Source organism: Nymphalis io, chromosome 4 (assembly GCF_905147045.1).
Source record: "Nymphalis io chromosome 4, ilAglIoxx1.1, whole genome shotgun sequence".
Taxonomy (NCBI): Eukaryota; Metazoa; Arthropoda; class Insecta; order Lepidoptera; family Nymphalidae; genus Nymphalis; species Nymphalis io.
Genome location: NC_065891.1, coordinates 12,133,413 through 12,154,052, shown reverse-complemented (window position 1 = coordinate 12,154,052; position 20,640 = coordinate 12,133,413). Strand labels below are relative to the sequence as shown.

The following is a 20,640-nucleotide window of genomic DNA, read 5'->3' as shown; positions in this document are numbered from 1 at the left end:
GGTTATTTTAAGTCGTGATGTGACCACAATGACCAACCTTAATGACACCAGCTTTCCCTGATCTATTACCTCGAGATAATGGGATATTTTTAGACTGAATAAATTTTGCTCCTTACTCGGATATACATTTGTTTCTGTATTAGATATCCTCAATTTATTTATTTTTTGGTAATTTTGCTAGAACTATTGTAATATATTTTCTTAATTTAATAAGGAAATAAATTTAGAATAATATGTATATGTTTATTTTTGTCACAACACAAAAAGTGACAGGAAAATATATGGAAATAACCGGAATATGGACTATGCTTATATATAAATAGCAAAAATACTTTCTACGAAGAGTTAATTTCGAAAAAGATTAGCTGATCCTGGATAGTAATATTTGGAATTCTCTAATCATCTAATGTAGTTAATATTTTTAGTAAGTTTTATATATTGTTTTACAATGAAATAAATAATATGAACATTTAAGTACCAGTACCTTTTTAATAACTCCAGAATCAATGGACCAATCCGCATTGGTGTAAAATCAAAATATTCTCCACAATAGGACAAGTTCTTTAGATTTTGTCAGACAGTTGTTACTTTATAGACTGTTTATCTATTTACAATCAACCGAACGTAAATTTTACAAATTGAATCTTATATTGTAACGCTATCAATAGCGAGTACGACACGTATAATTTGTTCTAATTCTTTGTATACCGGCGAAGGGGTAATGTACACGTCCGCAGTCCTGTTGTAATCTCGTCGGAAGCCTTACTCTACCTGCTTGGAAACCCTAATTGGTTTGTAACTTAATTAAGCACATGCAGCGGCAGCGAGTGTTTTCATTAGTCGCTTCGAGATCTTGTGATTAAATGGCAGTTAAAATTTTACTTAGTCTTAAATTATTGAGATTATGTGAAACGATACAAAATCTGCTTATTTTAAATTGTATACACGTAAAACATTCATTGTACGAATTTATGTTGAATATTCATTTCGTTTAAGAAGTAAAAAAAAGTAAGTAAAGCCGAGATGGCCTAGTGGTAAGAACGCGTGAATCTTAACCGATGATCGTGGGTTCAAACCCGGGCAAGCACCACTGAATTTTCATGTGCTTAATTTGTGATTATAATTCATCTCGTGCTTGACGGTGAAGGAAAACATCGTGAGGAAACCTGCATGTGTCTAATTTCACTGAAATTCTGCCACATGTGTATTCCACCAACCCGCATTGGAGCAGCGTGGTGGAATAAGCTCCAAACCTTCTCCTCAAAAAGAGGTGCGGAGGCCTTTAGCCCAGCAGTGGGACATTCACAGGCTGTTACGGTTACGGTTAAGAAGTAATAATAAATATTGTATTATATAAATGATTTAATTCTAACTTATGTTATAAATACGAAAATAAGGTTTGTTTATTTCTTTGTTTGTTACGCTTTCATGTCTAAACTATTCAACGATCACCATAAAATTCCACAAACACGTCGTCAGGTGTATAAATAAGGGCGAAGGGAATCTAACAAAAAAAATAAAACCTACTATAGTTCATGATTTCCTAGTACTTGTATAATTAACAATAAAAAATTAGTTGAAATAAATGTTCTAGTACAATATCGAACTACAAGCAAAGGTGAATTAATGTATTTAATTATCCTTATTAATATTATAAATGCGAGTCACTTTTTTTTTTATTTAATGTGATGTACAACTTTTTTCATCCCATATACGAGCAGTATTGTAACCCATAAGAGCCCTTTTGTGTATCCCCGTGTTCTATAACGTAGGTAGTTGACAATAGGAAGAACATCTAATTTAATTACCGGACATCTTGAAATATACATCTACAGGCAAGTGATTAGTATCAGATGACCTATTTTCTCGTTTGGCTTCTTACTACTAATAAAAAAAAAAGTTAGTAAGCCAGTACAAAACTGGCCCGTAGCGCGAAATTACCGGCTGTTCCTGTTTGAAAATAAGCCAAAGAAAATAAGTAAAAGCGATCCCAAAGGCTTTTTAAATTAAAACTCCTACCTGATTTTCTTTTCAGGATATAATTTTTATTTATAATATTTTAGCTCGTTAATTTACTAATATAAAATTTTATTAACCAACAAAATATTTCAATTTCTTTCTTTATTATAAATATCGATTAAACCAATAATATAAAATGAAAGTTAAAATTTAATACAAAATGTTGTTACACTTTATTGTCTGGTTTTACGCTATAGACAAAATTAACCTTTTTACATAACCGTCAACGTTTAAGGTTACAGAGATAAATTAGATGTTTAGAGGCCTAAAACCATCTCTTTAAAAGATGGTTTAAAGCTTATTTTATCACACACGCAGGTTTCATTATGATGTTTTCTTTCCGCGCCGAGCAAGAGATCAATTATAAACCCACATCAAGCTCAGTCTTTCAGATATATATGAATCTACAATCTTCAGTTTATATGTCATATATATCATTATACACTGGGCATCATCATCTGTATTTTAGATTTTAAATTATTTTACTATAGAATTATATTATTAACATTATAATGACAACTGATCTTTGTTTTATTTGTCTTTATTTTGTTATTATATAGATTCTAGTAGTATTGTAATATGAATACCACTTATATTTCATTTTGTACTTCCATATTGTGTTAAATTTATTTTTATTTTATTTTTCTTTTCTGCCATTATTATTTTAGATACTTAGTGTAATTTTTGCATGTCGTGGTTACCGATAAGTATGGCAACTTTTACTCTTAGACCTATTAGTTTGTAAACTTTTAATTTGTAATTATCACTGTTTGTCATGTTGGTTATTCCAAATAAATAAATAAATATTATTGATCTCTAGTGTTTGTATATTCAACTATATGCTAATTACGGACTATTTGTCTCGGTCACTGGTTATAGATCTTTTTTAAACGAAACCATGAAGTGGACTGCCAATAATCTTATGAAAGATATCGGGAAATACATATTATACTTTTGACATATTCTTAACAAGAGTAAGAAACAATTTTCAAAAATAGCTAATATACAGTAATGAAAAATACGAGTACGTTCATGTGAAAAGATGATGACGTTGATCGTTATTTCACAGTTCAGAAGCTTTTCAACTCCAGTACTTACAGCTGCTGTAATTTCAACAGAGCATATAATTTAATATTAATTATAAACATGAGTGATTGACAAATAATCTGTTAAAAGAATGTGTACTGTGACAGGGTCCTATAATTTACATCGGCCCCATTAAGTAACAACCGTGTAATTCTGCGTCCGGGGCTAACTGATAACGGAGTGTAAGTTGTCCGAGCTGACAGCCGCCGCATTTATCAGCTTTGATTGAGTTTATTTATACAGTAAATAGTTAATTGAATTAGTCCCGTCAAGTTAAAACATTCTGTTCACTAAATTACTTCTAGTAAGTCGGTAATTTCGTTATCCGTTTAATTTTGTAACACGCCTTCGGTACTGTAGTAATTAAAATTAACTGCTCCGTTGATCTAGTGGCAAGTTTGTAACTCTGCAGATCCAAAGGCCTCGAGTTCAAATCCGGACCAAAATTGTTATTGAGCGTTTATGTTGTAAAAATTTCACTAGCTGCCTGAGTTCAGAAGTCGGCAGTGTAATAACTCCCTTATCTCGGAAATCATGTAAAGTCATTGGATTTGCGCCTAAAGTAATTCCTGACGTGTGACGTACACGATGATGAGAGTGAGAGAATTATCAATAAAAATAAGAAATTGTACCGGTAAATTATTTAATTTAAAATAGAGTATATAAGAATAATCTTTCATAAATTAAAATCTCTCAAAAATACTCATAAGGATTGCGTCGAATCAATCAATCAACAAATAGCCAATAGCGATCCACTGCTGCGCATAGGTATATCCCAAGTTACGCCAAAGCTCCCTACCTTCCTCATCCAGTCAGGTACCACCATTTTCTTTAGGTTAATGGTGCGTTTGCTTATCCGCGGTCTTCTCTCATTTGCTTCAACGTCCACACATCCTTCGACAGGTGACCAGCTATTTATTAGTTGGCTAATCATGTAATTTATGTTGATAACTCCTTCAGATAACCTCATTTCTGATTTTATCCTCAAAAATAGTCCGAGCATAGTTTGCTCCATACACGTCGACCTTAAATTTGTGGTCTAGTCCCGGCAGTTAGTGTCTACGTTTCGGCACCGTATGTCATATCAGGTAAGGCGCACTGGTTAAAAACTTTTGTCTTCAATCATTGCGGTATAGGCGAGGAGAAGGTCAACAAATGCTGCCCACCCCGAATGAATTATTCGATAGAAAATTAATGGAAATGAAAAGTAATTTGTACTTATAACAAACTTACTTATACTTACGTTACGTAATTCCTGTTACATTACTGAAATAGGCTCAACGATGTTAACGAATACTTGACATGAAATATCTCAATATAATCTATTCCCTAAAGAACACGACTTGTTTCGGTACGAAGAGTAATATAATGATTGAGCACAATTATGAAGATCACTTACCTACTTCTAATATATTATAATATTGTGAGTTGTGTAAGAATTTTCGGTGTGGTTCATAAAATTTATTGAATAAGTTGAAAGGTTTCACGTCATCGTACTGGTTTACACCAGTTCATCATTCAAATCAAGAGGGTTTCAGACTTTGCGAAATAATAAATTATTTCCAGCTGAAAACAATTTATTGCGAGTTTATTTGGAATTGAAGAGAAGCAAACTCATGGGAGCTGTCGGTATAACCCGTCGATATTGTATAGCCCCGGCGGGTTCATGTGGAATTACGACTTGTAAAAATATTGCAAAAATGTGCCAACATTTGTTTTCAGACACAGGTTTGAATGTTTTATTTTGTTTTACGTTTTAGTTATCTAACGTTATTTATGATTTTTTTTAGTTTCACTCAAACGCTACATATATAAAATCAATGAACCTTAAAATTAATACATTTGTCAAAAATACACTTTTTTATGTCAGAAACGGTACATATATAAACGATACACTGAAATTTGTAATTCGATTGAAATTATGTTCTAACTACACCCTAAGAAGTTTCTTTTTCTAAAATAAATAACGCTTGTCAAACATACGACTAGAACATTTGTGAAGAAAGAACCTTTTTCTGCGTTTTAAATCTTAAATATAAAAAAAACTGTAAATATAAAAACATTCTCTTTGTATGTTAAAATTTTATTTTGACCAAACTCGAAATTTCTATCCAAAAAATAATGCACGCTAAACTTAATACACTTGTCAGAAATAAAATCTTTATCATCCAAAATGTTACATATTGAATTTTTATTGTGATCGTTCTCTAAGAAGTTTTAATTCAAATAGTTCTTATTATCTTTGACAAATCAAAGACTCATTTTATTTTTATTAAGATCATATAATTTTGGCACATAGTTGTAAGAGGCCATTGTCACTTCGAAGCCTCTGGGAAGTGACATTGCTAGAAGTAATAGACAATTTTATACAGTCAATGCAAAGCCTACCATGGGATCTAGGATGTATGTCCATATATATCACGTCCCTATTGCCTGCAATTAACCAAACTCGAAAGGCAACTATCAAATAGCAAATTATACATTAAGTCGATTCTTACCCATACAGGGTGACGACCTTAGTTATATTGTATAATCAATGCGATGGTGAGTTCTATTATTATTTGTGGATTATATACATGTATATATACTCCGAGAAGCCGAGATGGCCTAGTGGTTAGAACGCGTGTATCTTAACCGATGATCGTGGGTTCAAACCCGGGCAAGCACCACTGAATTTTCATGTTCTTAATTTGTGTTTATAATTCATCTCGTGTTTGGCGGTGAAGGAAAACATCGTGAGGAAACCTCCATGTGTCTAATTTCATTGAAATTCTGCCACATGTGTATTCTACCAACCCGCATTGAAGCAGCGTGGAAGAATAAGCTCCAAACCTTCTCCTCAAAAGGGAGAGGAGGCCCTAGCCCAGCAGTAGGACATTAACAGTCTGTTACTGTACTGTACTGTATATATACTCACAAAAAATTTTAAACAGTATCAAACGATTTCAGTAGTTGTTATGTATTTATATTTCTCATGAAAATAGTACAGTATTTTTTAAATATACAATTTTTTCTTTACAGATTTTCTGGGCGATTAGCACTCATGGCCGTATAAGGGTAAGTTTCAAGTTAAGGTATTTAATAAGCCATCTTGGCCATTTTCGATCGCAGCCTATCATAAGGATATGCAGCTTTTATTAGTGTGTGAAAAAATAATGCAAATGCAGACGCATCTATTCTATTCACTTTGATATGAAAATCCAATGGGACAGCTATCTGTCACGACCAGAAAAAGATCAGCCGAAGGATCTTATAAGTTTAAGTCCATTCCGAGGTTCGGCGGTATATCAATGCTGTTTCATTTCCAGATCGCTACTGAGAATTTCTTGACAAAAAACCATTCATTTTATTGGATTAACTTGAAACTATGATCTCTTTTAAAAAATAAGTCCTATAGCGTGGACATTCTCGTTGTTAATTCTATATTTAAACTTATCTAAACACAGCCACACTAAATATTCATCTATGAATTTCATACAAATACCAGGGGAATGTATTTACAAGGTTCTTCGTACCCCATTAAATCTAACAACTGCGGTAAAAGAAACGTTAGCCCAATACTGAGAAACTGCTCGCTGTCTAAGGGCCCTATTAACCATATAATAGAGGTAGCTCACGAACCTCCGAGCCTAAGGCATAGTGCACACGCTAGCAATAACCGTTACACCTTAGATTTAAAATACCAATGTAAATGTAATATCGGCATAAAACTATATATACATTAAAATAATCGAATCGGTCCCAAAAAATATTTCTCTGGCAATCTTTGTATAAAGGACATAATCTTAAATGCCAGTATTTAAAAAGAAAAAAAAAAAACTTGGGAATGAGTATTTTAAACAAATGTTTTGATGATTTTTTCCAAATCCTGTAATGTAAGATAATATCTTTTTTTTAAATTATTTTTTAAATCATATATAAGGAATATTATATATTAATATACAATGTCTGGAGGTTTCTTGTTCTTTTCTTCGATTTCTTTTAAATTGAAATAAAGAGGCAGATGTGAAAACGGTCAACATTGTAGATAGTGTAAGGAATAATAACTATTTCTTACACTGTTGCACTGACAACCATGGGAACTAAGATATTATGCTTGTGTCCCTTGTTCCTGTCATTATACTACAACACACATCTACACCCACAGAATAACTTATAAGCGTGTGGTATCTATCCAGGCGGTCAAAAACACAATAAAAAAAACTCGCTTTTAATTATGACAAAAAAATAAAACATAATCGTAAAGATTTTTTTAGGACCAGTCAGTATGTTATCTAGAATAAAAAAGGTATACCATACCTACCTATCTTTGGTAAGAAAGTATATAATAATTGTTTATAAGTACAACAATTTCTAGAATTTGAAATATGCATGTTGCTTAGACTTTTTTATGGGTGTACTTAAAGAAGTACCTAAGTATGACTCATCTAATATTTAATGATCCTCACAATATCTTCTTAGTATTATGCATATATATAACAGAAGTTTGTCTATAAGCTGTTACGTCTATGAGCTGTATATATGCAAGCCTTAAGCTTTACGAAGTACGCTACTAAGTATGACTGACCTAATAAATGCTGTGTTCCAAGTTTAACAACCACCAGTTTACCATTTTCATAGTATGCAGATCCTTATCGGAAACTGTGAATCTTCTAGACCCTAACTAACGGCCTGTCTTTGTATTTATAACTATACATACTTACGATTTAGCGCCGAGAAATTTAACTTACCAATTACATCGATATAATTTGACCCCGGCTAGGATAATTACGAGCCGAGATGGCCCAGTGTCTACGTGTATGAATGAATCTTAACGGAAAACTGTAGGTTATGGTATGGCGATTTGTTAGACGGTATAAAAGTTGATGTGTTGCCGCGTCATCTAGTGGCCAGTTATTACAATGTGAATCGAATTAAAACCTTCTTTATCAAAAATATTTGAGAGCATATGTTCCAACGTTTATGGTGATTTGTGTCAAAGTTTATTAATCTCAAAAAGATATATCAACATCCATTGTATATAAGCTAATGTGAATAATAATTATATAACACTTTAGAATTAATGAATCAAAAATATTTTAAGACCATTTTCTTTTTATAAATACCGTAAGCGAATTTTCAACAACATCTTAAATACAATATAAAAACATACATTACATAAAATCATGAGACCTACAGAGTCTAAGGAAATATATTACTTATGGAAATATATACTTATAAACTTTACATACAAGGGACATAATTACATAAATCCCTTTTTTTCTAAACGAGAACAGACAAGTTATATTTTCGTAAAATTATAAATAATATGTTACCTTTCTAAAAAAAGTGTTTCGCTTATATATAAAGTTAGCTTGATGCATTATTTACTTAATTGGATCGTAGATCTATAAACCTAGCCAATAGCAGTGCAAGTCACTGCTGCTACCAATCAGGAGGACAATTCTACGGACAAATTGTCACTTTATCGCAATCGAATCGAAGCGTGATCGTTGCCGTTTATCCGTTTTCCTATTCTTTAATTTAATTATCGACTATTGGCATAAAAGTTAAGAATTAAGTTGGATATTGACAACGCGTATGTTAACATCATATCGGTTCAGTTACGACCCGAATGAATATAGAATATATAAAGTTGCATTGGAATTGAATCGGTAACGTATTGTTATCGTTAAAGATTAGTAAAATTGGCCCTCAGCTTGTTTCACAACCAACCCACTACCAGTTAAATTGGGATTAATTTATACCTTGCATTCAATCTTTATTTAATTACATACCTTTTATGTCTACAGGTATCCAAGGTTTTTTGAAAAAAGTTTCATTGAGTGCATTTAAACAATTTAATTGGCTTTCAAAAGAGTTAACAACTTAGCACTTGTTTTAACTACGCCCATAATGTTACAATAAAGAAGATAGGCAGCTAACTAAAGGTATGATTGCTAGGAATTTTTATTTACATTAAATTAATGGTATTAATGGGATCGAAATAAATGAGATCATTAAGTCTTTGTACTGGAAGATTTCAACCCCCTATAAAACTTCAAAACCTGAGGTAGCCTTGATAAACTAAGTAGATTTTAGCAGAAGGTTACTGGTTCAATCCGGCCGAGGAACAATAGATTTGTTCAAGAGTATAGTGCTTACATTTAATCTCTTGCTATTGATAAAAGAGAAAAACGTAAGAAAATATTTTTGCTTCCGAATAATTTGACATATGTAACCTTAATAATATAATCTGAAAGTGAGTTTGTTTTTTTTTGTCACATCTTAACTACTCAATCGATTATCATGCAAATATGTATAGATGTTGTCAGAGGTACAGAAAGCACATAAGTCTTCTTTCTTTCTTCTTCACGCGTAAACTAGTATGTTATAAGTTCCACTAACCCATAATGAAGAGAGAGACAGAAAGACCTGCTGAAGTATAAATATATAGTATTTTATAAGACGAACTCTAATTATCGAATTACCGAATCTATATAGCTTTCTAGACAAAAAATAATAGTTTAGTCTTTAAAGTTAAAAAATATTATACAAACATCAACCCCTTAATACAGCAAAATAAATCTCATTTCATGCCACATGCCAGTACAAAGAAGGTAACATAAACGCTTAGATCATTTCCTCTATCATTTCCATGCAGTTCGTGGTTACATCTCATTACCGCGGAGATGATCTATTACGTAACCAGGCGCAAACTCAGATATATTAGATTATTGTTATACGTATGGAAATTCTCACAGGAGTTTATTTATTTATTTAATCTAAGGAAGACAAAGAAAACTATTATCACATTAAAAAAAATCATATACCAATCAAGCCTATAAACAAATAATTAAATCAAAAATACATAGCAGAATAATAACAAATAAAAATTAAAACGAAAGATTAATTAAAATTTTACGGAGTATGTCCCAACAAGAGCGCCGGATGTAATTTTAAACAAAAACACATTTCTTTTTTGAATTAAGCAAACATTTTTATTTCAACATAAAGAAAAATAGTTCCGATAAAACGTAAAATACAACGTCAGGCAAATGGCCTCCATGAAACCTCTAGCACATAGTTATTCTTTTGTTGAAATTTTTAATAAAGTTTTCGTATAAACGTGGCTGTATTGAAATACGGCGTGTTATTGGTTCACCAATAACACGCCGTATTTGCTCTTTAAGATGTTTAACTATTTCAGTCTTATTCGCATTCATAGACATGGGCATTGTAAGCAATGTTAACCATCGCTTACATCGCCAATTCGCCACCAACCTTGGGAACCTGTTATGAATGTTATGTCCCTTGTGCCTGTAATTACACTGGCGCACTCACCCTTTAAACCGGAACACATCAGTACCAAGTACTGCTGTTTTGCGGGAGAATATCTGATAAGTGGGAGGTACCTGACGAGCTTGCACAAAGCTCTACCACCAGTAAAGTTTCCAGTCGCATTATGAAAGATATTGTTTAATAATTGTAAAAACGCATTACAAAACTTTCACCATTTTTGTAATGTGTTTTTACAATAATTGAACGTTGTTTTTTTTTTTTTTTTATATCGCCGGGAGGGCAAATGACTCTACTCCACCTGATGGTAAGTGGTAGTAGAGTCCAAACGCGACGACGGCCAGTACAGACGGGAAAAACGTTCTGCACTAGCCGCCTTCGCCTTGCCGGCCCGCAAGATGCCTCTTCACGCCTCGTTTGAAGGAACCCGGGTTGTAAGAGGAGGGGAATACGTGAGCTGGTAAGGAATTCCATTTTTTGGAAGTGCGACAAAGAAAGGAGTTGCCAAATTTCTTTGTTCGCGATGGAATTGATGTCACAGTTAGGCGGTGACATCGAGAACCAGCTCGCGTGGACTTAAGAAGGAAGGGGGAAGCAGGAATTAGAGAGAATAATTCCTCAGAGCACTCGCCGTGAAACAGTCGATAGAAAGCGCTCAGTGCTGCTATCTCACGACGCAATTGTAAAGGTTCAAGGGTGTTTGTGACCTTTACGTCGCCAATAATGCGTACGGCACGTCGTCGCAACCGGTCCAAGGCCTCAAGTAGGTACTTAGCGGAGCCATCCCAAAGGTGCGAGCAATATTCCACGCAAGACCGTACCTGTGTTTTGTACAGCAGGCAGAGTTGTTGTGGCGTGAAAAAGCGCCGCACCTTGTTCAGAACTCCGAGTTTCCGTGAAGCTGTTTTTATAACAGCCTCGATGTAATCCCTTGGACTAAGGTCGCAGCGAACGTCAATCCCCAGCATGGCGATTTTGCTTTGCATCACCAGCGGAGTACCACAGAGGGAGGGAAGAGGGGAAAATGTTGACTTTTTCGCCGTGAGAGCGCATACCTGTGTTTTCTTGGCATTAAACTCAACAAGATTATCAGAGCCCCATTTGGCGATGAGATCTAACGTCCTATCGAGTTCAATGACAAGATTCTCCCGCCTCTCCTCAGTTTCCGCCCGCCCAGCCACTGCGCGTCCGTGGTATCCACCATGCACTGTACTATCATCTGCATAGCAATGTATGTTCCCAAGGGAGAGCATATCATTGATATGCAAAAGAAAGAGTGTGGGAGATAGCACAGATCCCTGGGGGACCCCAGCATTCACTACATAGAATTGTGAAGCGCAACCATCTACTAAAACACGAAGGCTACGCTTGTGTAGGAAGCTGGCAATCCAGGTGCATAGCTGAGCAGGCAGACCATATGTCGGTAGCTTGGAGAGAAGACTTCTGTGCCAGACCCTGTCGAAAGCCTTGGAGATATCGAGGCTGACAGCCAACGATTCTCCATGCTTGTCGATAGCTTCACCCCAGAGGTGTGTTACGTACGCTAGAAGATCACCTGTGGACCGTTTTGGTCGAAACCCGTACTGACGATCATTAATTAGACAGTGATCTTCTAGGTAATGGATCAGTTGGTTGTTTAAAATCCGTTCCATCACCTTACAAAGTACTGAGGTGATAGCTATTGGCCGATAATTTGCCGGGTCAGACCGATCCCCTTTTTTGGGAACCGCTTGCACATTAGCTCTTCTCCAAGCCTCCGGCACACTTCCGGAAGAGAGAGAAAGTTGGAACAGGCGCGTTAACACAGGAGACAGCTCCGCTGCGCACTTCTTCAGCACTATGGCTGGTATTCCATCGGGACCGCTAGCTTTCCGTACATCAAGTGATTGCAGCTCCGCACGCACATCACGTTGCCTGATTTTAATGTCAGGCATCGTATGGCCACATGCAGGTATTGTAGGTGGCAGTGCACTACAATCATCGATGACGGAATTGTCGGCAAAGAGTTTAGCCAGGAGATCAGCTTGCTCTTGCGGACTGTGAGCTAGCGATCCGTCCGGATTTCTGAGCGGTGGCAGCGAAGGTTGGCAGAAATTGTTTTGCACAGACTTGGTCAGACGCCAGAAGCTACGGGAGCCCCTAGGATGCGAAACAAGGTCATGACCAATCTGTACAATGCGCTGTGCATCCGCACTCGTGTATGCCTTTCTACAGGACTTGGAATTTTTATTATAGTTTGCTTTCAGTGAGTCAATGTTAGATGCCCCGCTAATGCAGCCGTTGATCCACTTGCGATATGCCGCCTGCTTAGCTGATACAGCATCGGCACATTCACGAGTGAACCAACGGTTACGCGTACTCCTACTGACGAGATCTGAGCTAGGAATGTAGTATTCCATTCCCAGCATGATCTCGCCAGCAACAGCAGCGGCACTAGCTGTCGGGTCATTCCCACTGAAGCAACGTTCCTTCCAAGGGACCGACGCATAGTAATCGCGCATACCGTCCCAATCCGCCGACTTATAGTGCCAAACGCGACGTTTGCATACCGCTAGTGGCGGCAGCTTGGCCTGTGGCACTCTGGTAGAAATAAGGCTGTGATCCGAAGAGCCAAGAGGAGCCTGAACCACAACCTGATATTCCACCGGGTGAGAAGTCAGCAGAAGGTCCAGTAGAGAAGGTGCTTGCCCATCAATGTCTGGGATCCTGGTGGGCTGATCAACCAGTTGGGTCAAGTCATGTGTGAGAGCAAAAGCATGAGCAGTCCTTCCAGCATGGTCAGTTTTGAGGGATTTCAACCAGGATTCGTGGTGAGCATTAAAGTCCCCCAAAAACACCAATTCCGCGTTAGGAAATTGCTCTTGCGCAGCATCTGCCACCCGACTAAGATGGTCAAATAGTCGGCTTGTCTCCAAGTCACCATTGTGGGATCTGTAGAGGCACACGTAGACTCGGCTCTGACGAACCAGGTCCACACGTACCACCAACATGGAGAAGGAGGGGTCCTCCAAGCAGCGCAGTCGGTGACAGCAAACATCCGTCCTGACGAACAAGCATACTCCGGCTTTCGCTTTGAAGGATTCTTCAAGCGTGTAGCCGGGATAATTAAGGTAGCTGGTATCGGCAGGACGGAGTATTTGTGTCTCCGTGAGAAACAACATTGCTGGCCGTGCTGTCTCGAGATGGTGGTGGACAGCGTTGAGGTTAGTGTGGAGTCCTCGGATGTTAGAGAACTCGACCTCAAACAGCGAGGGTATGGTGGGGGTGAGCACCGCTGTACGACCGTTATTTCTTTTTTGTTGCGCCATTTGGGAGAAATTAAATGGAAAAGAGACGTGAAGCGAGCGATGTATTGCCACGATAGGGATGGGCAAAGTGTGGAGGCGTGTTTCCCCAAGTGGTTGCCAAAAGGAAAAATACACTGACCCGCCGGACGGAAGGGCCCCCGAACCCCCCCGGAAGTGGCCGCCGGGACCCCACCTACCGGTCACCAACCGGCACGACGGTCCACCCCGAGATTATGCGTGGCCTGGTGGGGCAGCCTCACGAGCTGGTTAGGCACGCTCGGGCCCCTGTACTATGCCACGGGCGGCCAGCGGAACAGCCGTTTCTTCGGGTCTCCCTGACCGGCAGGTCAATACAGTTTCCCCCGGCATTGGTTCAACAGCCGTCTCCAACCGGACCAACACCCATCGCGGCAATACTCGCTCGGGCTCTGGCTGTATGCTGGCTGACCTCGAAACGCGGCTGCAAGCCACTTCACGAGTTTTTCACCATGCGTACGGTGGTAACAAGCCAGGCGGATGTTAGCATCCTACCACCAGATGAGCAGATGGTCGCTCAGATATCCCTTAGTCGCCTCTTACGACACCCATGGGAAAGAGAGGGGCAGTGAAATGTATTCTTTCTCCGTCACTGCACGGATGTTCGTTTGAATACTTCTCCATATTTTTAAATCGCGTGGTCTGTACGTGACAACTATAAAAAAAAAATTAACGTACAACTGTATTAACAAAACGGCAGCAAATTTTAAATCCGGCACTTTTGTTTTTACATCCTATACAAATTCTATCCAAGGTGACAATTTATGTTGACAATTTAATTTATTTCAATGGCAAGATCTCCTTGTATTTTTTCAGTCGGGATTATCTTTTCTGTCTCCTGTTTAAATAAATACATAATAGCTGTTTGACCATATATCATACTTATTATATTTATTTATTAAATATATAAAAATGTGAATACTATATTTTTGAGATAAAAACATAAGTTTTTAAAATATTTTGTTTATAAGGACTGACTTGGTGGTAGAACTTTGTGCGGGCCTGCACAGTTGTCTGGATTTGTACCACCTACCCATTAATTATTCTAATACCAAATAGCAATACTCAGTACTGTTCTGATCAAGTCAGTGAACCTTCAGGCACAAGGGACACAACATCTTAGTTCCCGAAGTTGGTAACACATTGGCAATGTAATATTTGTAATGGTTAATATTTCTTGCGGTAACGATATCTATGGGCGGTGGTAACATCTAACTATCGAAGTGGTCCAGTTGCTTTCCTGCTTAGGCAGATTAGATAGGCAGAAATATATTATTAAAAAAAACGAGAAGCAAATTAAAGTTGCCATTAAAAAGACCGCTGGTGTAAGGGCTAAACTAGTTTAAAATTCGAAATTTCATGCACGTTTATAATCAGCTTGTTACCAGAGTGCAAAGACCTGTCTTTTCTTTCCAAGTCATATTAGGGCGCCAAACCTTAAACTTCGTCTAATAGACTCGTTTCAATTCGGTCTGGAGGAGTTCAATGAGATGATGGTATTTGGTTTGGAATCGATATTATCTTTAGTTCTCGACAAATGGAAAAAAAAGAATATCTTGCTATTATACTGATCTAAATATTCAACCTTTAATGATCGGTAAAACAGAATCGAAGTCTATTAATCTTAAGGAAATATGCAAAGTAACAGCCCGTAACTGCCACACTGCTGGACCCGCTGGACAAAGAGATCCCAATATGTCGTTTTGGATGTTATTCCACCACACTCATCTAATCGACATGAGAAAGATTTACGATGTTTTCCTTCACCGCGAAGAAACGAATAAGTTATATAAATTTCGTTCTTGGGGTGAATTTGAACTTGCGATTTATCGCTAAGGTTGTGCGTTCTATCCACTGGGTCATATCCGCTCAATATACATACAGTCCTAATTTTAAATTCGCAAATCTACTCAACAGTGCGTTAGACAGCTAATAAAGATTGCAATATGTGTAGGTAATTAATCATGCGTCCGTCTGACCGCGTATGAGCATCTATCAACATCATTGGGAATGTGAATGTATCCGAATCACATCTCCGTCTGGTCCATTTCAATTAATTTCATAATATTGAGTGATGGATACTAAAACAGAGTGTATTAAATGAGGTTATGGCGTTTTTGATTTTATCTCAAAACTAACTTGCGCCTTTAAGGAAATAGGGGCAGGTATTAGGTAGCCTAAGAGTTAAGTCAGGCTATAAGCCATCTCTATTTCAACTTTCATCCAAGTCAATTCAGTAAACTTTGCGTGAAAGAGTAACAAAGACCCATTCATCCTCATAAAAGTTTCACGTTTATAATATTAGTATGATCTGCTGTGTTGTAAGAACTCATTTCATTACTTGCCCGTGAAAAATTACAACCGACTTATGTCAACTTATTATTATGATGCGTGTATTCTTAAAATGTTATAATTATTATGGTCAATGTCCCATATCACTTGCTGACATTTCACGACCGTTTTCTGCGGTGAGCTTGTTCTTACAGAATAGCCCTTTTTTTAAGAACATATATGAGTGTATTATGAATTATTAAATATGATATATATTATAATATATGATGTAGTTATATGTAATAACTAACCACAGACATAATGTCCCTTACTTCTACGTAATAAATTTTACAAAACTTCATATTTACTAACAAAATAATTAATGCAAGAACACAGTTCCGATTTAAATTTATTATTTAGATATTTGTACTTATATAATCTTATTAAAACACTTGATAAGGTTGAGAATTAAATATATTTTTATTATTCCTATTTAGTCTACCAGTTAGATGTCTGTCTGCTGTCTGGATTGAATATGCGAATTTAATAGCGATCTTAAGAGAAATTTGCGGCTTCCTAGATATCGTTTTTTTTTACTTACAAATATATATAGGCGCTATTGTCTATGCCTCCTTCTATTGTTTTGATTCAGTTTAGTAATTTGATATGCTTATATGTTTTTATTATCAGGCAGAAGCAAACGATATATCAGGATTACGATTTTAGATCATTTTGTTATGGAATTTGTTTTTACGTGAAACATTTAGTAGTGGGCCAAGGGGCAAGACTGACTTTGATGATGTTATTAATGTTTACCTTCTACCCTTTAAAGGATTTTCATTGCCACAAAAAATAATAAAGTTAAACAACAATAACAATTATACGGCAAGGTATATTTTTATACGTTTCGCTAAATCATTGGTGACGTGAGCTTTAATTGCAATGATATTATAAACATTTGCAGGTTTAACCAACATTAGTCCAACGGTTATTAAGTCTAACTCAAATAGTGTACATTACGCAACTGGTTGTCAAACCAGGACATGTCAACCTTTGGTATACACGATTCTATCTTCCTTTGGTATGTCAATATATGAAAATGAACTTAAATTAATATTAAAAAATGTTAACACGTGTACGTCTCTTACATTTTCACCTATTTTTACTTTGATGCGTATTGCATACTGTTACGTATAAGTAAATAGCATGCGTACAAAAGGCTCGTGACCTCTGTCTCAACCCGTTAGTGACGAAATAAGCTTTGTAATGCAATGATAACATCTCAACTGGTTCTGCGTTAACCATATTTTGGTTTGCGGAAACGAAAAACTGGACAATGGGACGATTAAGAAATTACATCGGACATTGACTTCTTATCTCTGAGAATACATAAAATGTAGTAATTAAATTATATAGTTATTATATTATATTATTGGTGGAACGAGTTCAATTTGTATTGAAGCCATTTTAATAATTTTTATCTCTGATTATAACCATCTCGGAATCTTTTTAAGAGGTAATGTTTCAACTTTTTAATGATGAAATGAAATAAAATTATGAACAACGAATGTTTTTAATTTTTAATAGCATCTTGTTTTCATAAAAGCTTTATAATGTTTTTTTTATTCATTGAATAAAAATAAATATATATGTTTATATCATATATAAAGTAATATAAATATATTACTTTATATATATAAATATAAATATATATATATTAATTTATTACTTAAAGCCGGTAGATTCGTATTTACTTTATTTATACTATAAATATAATCTAATAGTATGTAAAAAACACATTATTATTACCTACCTATTTTTATAATATATGCAAGTGGTGGCTAAAGAAAATAAATTTACTTGCATTTAATTAAATTCAATAATGTTTTCTGGTTTTTTACATATTTAGTAGAACGAAGTCAAAGTCAGATTAACTTTTGATACAAATCCGAACGCTCATTGGTCGCCTATTACGTCATCGGCTGCTACCGACCAATGGTCATTCAGATTCAGATATCAAATTAGTTTTAATTTGACTTTGATCAGATTTACATTTTGGAGCCAAGTATCTGATGGTAAGTCAAAAATGGTTTTGGCATTTTTTATATTTCTGAGTTTGCTCTACATTTAATACAGTAGTAACGTTAAGTAGATAATAAATTTTCATCCTTTTATAATAAACTAAAAACATAACATTTCATAAACATCACATACTTCTAAACTTTATAAACCACGATGAAGTTTTATATAAATATAAATGGAACTGACGTCGGTATCAAACGAAAGTAAATACTGACTGAAAGCCAAACTAAGTCGGAAGCGAGCTTTCTGTATGTAGTCGTAGCCAGCGGCAACGGTGATTGCAAGCCATTTGTCTTAACACCCGTTGAAATACGCTGAAAGTTCTATTATTTATTAAACTCGAAATTAAGATCTCAAATTTGTTACTTCGTTATTATCGTATTGGAAAAAAAATAGCGAAAGCATTGGTAAGCGTAGCGCGATTTACTCGGGCACGTACCTAATTTATCCGTGATGCGCCTGAACTCTTTCCGGTCGTGTCGGATTGTCGTCCCATTGAATTATGAGGGTTAGGGAATAAAGATTCATATGTGTATTCACCAGTTTTATTCCAATTTCTATTTATTTCGGTTCGGTTTTTATACTTTTTCTGTAGTTTAAACCTTTTTTTTCTTTTAGTATTCTATAGAAATAAATTAAAAGTAATCTAAGTTTGACTACATACATTATTCTTAGTTGTCGTCAACACCCGCTTGCTCTATTTCTCAATATCTGCGGCTTAGAACAGACGCTTTAAGAAATTTATTTTACATTTATACTAACAAAATTTTTCAACCAGGTAGGTTTTCATTTTTTTATAGAATAGGAAGGCGGACGAGTATATGGGCCACCTGATGGTAAGTGGTCACCAAACGCCCTTAGACATTGGCATTGTAAGAAATGTCAACCATCGCTTACATAGCCAATGCGCCACCAACCTTGGGAACTAAGATTTGATGTCCCTTGTGCCTGTAATTACACTCATTCACCCTTCAAACCGGAACATAATAATAACAAGTATTGCTGTTTTGCGGTAGAATATCTGATGAGTGGGTAGTACCTACCCAGACGAGCATGCACAAAGCCCTACCACCAGTAATATATATAATAATCATTTTGGTAACATCAATAGTTATCACTATTCTTCTTATTCTTCAAGCCGAAGAGCTACATGATGGAATAAGTTCCAAGTGTTGACCCAACAATGGATCAGTTCCGAGTCGTTACTGTCCCCATAGTGATTAACATTATAAGACAACTTGTTCATAGCTTAAGCACTGGTTAAAAAACTTATATATCTTTGCCTGTAGGCTGTAACACTTGAAAATAAGTTTAAAATCGTTGTTGTTGGTTGGAACTGCACCGAGACAAGTAAAAAATAAAACCATATACCTAAAATAGTACCAAACACAAAAAATTACAATTAGATAATTAAAAACATTATTTTTTCCCTTTTTAAAAATATAAAATCAATGTTATTTAATTAACCAATAAGTAATAAACACGTCCTTTTGTAGTTTTCTTTTAAAAAGTCGATTAAACAATAACAGTATCTTTTTAATGATCTTATTAAAAATAACTTCTTACGATGGCACGTCAATGACCGGAGTCCCTTATTTCATAATTGCCAATACGTAACGGGTCTTAATAAAGATTGGAGATAAAAAAACGCCTACTACAGCGCGCAACCGCTAAGTAGCAAAGACAAGCGAAACTCGTTAAGCAATAGAAAAAATATAAATAAAATAATTACATCTTTAGTACTAATTAGAATGAATTAATTAATTTAGGATTACCTACATGATAAACAGAATAATTATAAATTAAGAGTATACAGTTGTCATAATTATACGGAGCCTCGACATGCAAAAGAGAGCTTACTATGATTAAGTTTTGATAAGTGTATAAATAGGATTATAAAGTACAACTAGCAGTTAGTAACTTCTTAGTTCCTGTTAGAAACTGGATACATAAGCTAGAAAGAGAATATATATATATTTGCACACAAAGTTAAATATATAAAAATCGCGCACTGAGGGCTCCGTACTACTACACAATATTGATAGATTTACTAGGTTATTTTAAGATTTAGACTTTTTATAGATTTTCCTTTGATTTGTTCGGAAAAAATAATTTCCTTAGTTTTTTTTAGACAACAAATTTACGATTTTCAGTTTTTTTCCTATACTTGTGCTAGAAGATATTGCTTCTTACCAAATTTCATGATTCTAGGTCAACGGGATGTACCCTATAGGTTTTGATATGGGAATGCGAGATAAACGGCCATATCTTATGATTGCGTTGCAAAGGTAGAGCCAGACCAGACCTCACTATATGGTATTAATTTCAACTTTATACCTCTACGTGTTTCTGAGAAAAAGGGTCTTGAAGGATAGCCAGACAGACAAACAGACAGACTTGTAGACAGACGGACAATAAAGTGATCTTTTAATCGTTCATTTTTTCCTTTAGAAGTACAAAGCCCAAAAATATTGTGCAATGCAAGTTAAATAATATGAAAACATTCAAGGCTTTTAAGTACATATCCTGGAAGGTTTGTTATTGGTTTTTAGCTCTTATGGAAATTTATCGTGATTACTAG

General features: G+C 35.6%; 1 protein-coding gene across 1 annotated transcript in view; it reads left to right on the top strand.

Moving 5' to 3' along the window:
* The window catches only part of LOC126768122 (protein shank), a 195,331-nt gene that overhangs the window by 23,275 nt on the left and 151,416 nt on the right, over positions 1-20,640 (top strand). The window contains exon 2 of the mRNA XM_050486034.1: positions 6,127-6,162. The gene's annotated coding sequence lies outside the window, so the exon portion shown is untranslated. The remainder of the gene's footprint in view (positions 1-6,126; positions 6,163-20,640) is intronic.